Below are 2,411 nucleotides of genomic sequence, written 5' to 3'. Positions count from 1 at the left end.
GCCGGTGACGACGAATCGAAGGGTCCAAAATATCAGAGCTAACTTAGATGGCAAATAAACGAAATACATTTGCATTTCAAAGACAATTTACTCAACGTCTTGTTAATTAGATCACACCGCAAATCTTCGATCTAGTTTGACACTGGATTCCCGCATTTTAGAAGCACTTCAGCGAGTTTATGACATCTTGTACTCGTTTTTTCTTTTGCGCTTTCCGCTCGTCGCTACGGCGCTTCACCGCGATTTGAATCTGCCCATTGGCTGTCGGTGCATGCCCTGTTACATCGCCAAGATCAAGTTTGGTCGTGAGCATGCAGCTGTTGGCTTGCTGCTGACCAGACTGCATGATCGCGCAAGAGAACGTGCGGCAACTTGTTCTTGTTCGGATCGGGTAACGCTACTTACTGACTGAGTTGATTTTTATTTGACCCTTCGTCGCTATTTTCGCAGCTTGGAGGATTTTTGCTAGGTTCAGAGATTGTTTGTCTTTAGTTGCGAAATCAGCTTCGCTTTCTATTGTAGTGGCAAGATGAAACCCAACACCAAAGCTCGAACGACTGTAACTTTTCTTGTACCCATCCGATTCTTTCACGAAAAGCACCGTTGAAAAGCTCAGTATCTTCTCTTTAACCCTAACGCTTCAGCCCGTCTCTACGATGTGTCTGTCTAAAGCAATACCTAAACGAAAAATGTGCACATCGCGGAAACTAAAAAAAAATCGAGGCTATGTTCCAACCAGCTGCTGAGCAGAGGCCTGCTCAGCGAAAGCTTTCAGCACTCTGACTTAGGATATTTTTCTAATCTAATATCCTACGTTTAGGCATATCTACAAGCTGATCTCTACTCCTTCGTATTCAGCGAGTGCCAACGACGCCAGTTCCTCACGAGTAGGCGCAGGTATCGTTTCTGACGGCGGCCGTTTATCCAGGTAATTTTGCTCTTGCTTCTGCACCTTCTTGTATGCCCCCAGCCACTCTTTTCTTCCAATTGCATTCAGTCCAGCCGGAGTCTTCTCGCCCAAGTCTACGAGCGAAGTTGCAGGGTCCAAAGCGATCCGATTTTTAAGCGTACCCCATATCATTTCTATCGGTTGTAACTCTGGGTGATAGGGTGGGGTATACAGCACCTCGTGCCCGTGCTTACGTGCCTCTGTCATGGACATGTCCATCGATGCCAGCTCGCTTCTCATAGTACGGTCTGGAATGGCTACACCTGTCATACTTAGTATTTCGGCGCAGATGTGCCTCGACGCTTCGATAAATTACGGTCTCGTATTATATCGGTGATATAACCGTGCAAGTCCTGAACATGAGAGCGCGGAGGGCAACCTCGTTTTGACGGAGGTGCCTCCAAGTCGGCCTCGCCGTGTTTGTTATAGGCGGCAACTACGCGTGCACAGTCTTCTGAAACCGCAAGACACTCGGCTACACGTTGCCGTACGGCACGACCTAAAGGGCTTAGCCGTTGCCGAGCTTCTGCGAGAAAATAGCGGTGAGCATGTACGATGAGCAGTTTTTCTTGGCTAGTTCGATGGGCCATGGCGTCTTAAATAATGAAGCGGTGTGGTTGCAAACAGGAAATATACGTTCTACATGAACCAACCATTCTTTTAGTGGTCTCGGGGGCCGCAACGCGTTGGTAGCGGCGAAGTAATTGCCGAAAGTGTCGAACAGGTGTTGGGGTTCATCTTGCCAGTACAATATCTTGCTTCCGGTAGCCACAGACTTTATTTCTCCATCTTCCAAGTCGGTTAAGTGTTGGTAGTCTACGAAGAAGACACCAGTGCAGGCATCAGCAATCGAAAACTTGGCATGGCCATAGCCCACGTATCGGCTCAGATCCATGACCTAGCTGCGTATCAAGTGCAGCTGCAAGCCACCAGCAGCTACCAGCTCAGCAGCAGCAACTCTACACAGCGTCTCATGTGCAGCAGGCGCGTGCAGAAGCCAAATAAAGAACTGAGGTGCTTGCAGAGATTATACACGCCACGCAAATCAATTCTACTGCTATTGAGCAGCACGTTAGCTCACAGTTGCACTTGGCAATTTCGGCTGCAAATGATGTGGTTCAGGCTCAAGCGAGAGCTATCTCTGAGGCTCATGCAGCCCAGCACGCCGAGATCCGCGACATACGGATGGCTGAAACATTGAAGTAGATGGAGATGCAGCGTCACACACGATTCGAGCAGCAAATGCGCGTGATGATAGCAGCTGAAAATCGACCAACTTACGCATGTACTTTCTCTCATTCTGCTGAAAAAACAAGGGAGAAGTATTAACCAAAACTGATTTCAGTTAAACTAAGATGACTTTTCGGGAGGGGAGACCGCACGCCATCTTCTAGCACACCGAAGAATGTTGTGGCAGATTTAAAACCCCAAAGGTCAGCGCGCAGGGCGCCATCACGTGCCA

Source organism: Phytophthora infestans, genomic scaffold, assembly GCF_000142945.1.
Source record: "Phytophthora infestans T30-4 supercont1.43 genomic scaffold, whole genome shotgun sequence".
Classification (NCBI taxonomy): domain Eukaryota; phylum Oomycota; class Peronosporomycetes; order Peronosporales; family Peronosporaceae; genus Phytophthora; species Phytophthora infestans.
The sequence above is the reverse complement of the archived record's forward strand: the minus strand, read 5'-3'. Positions refer to the sequence as shown.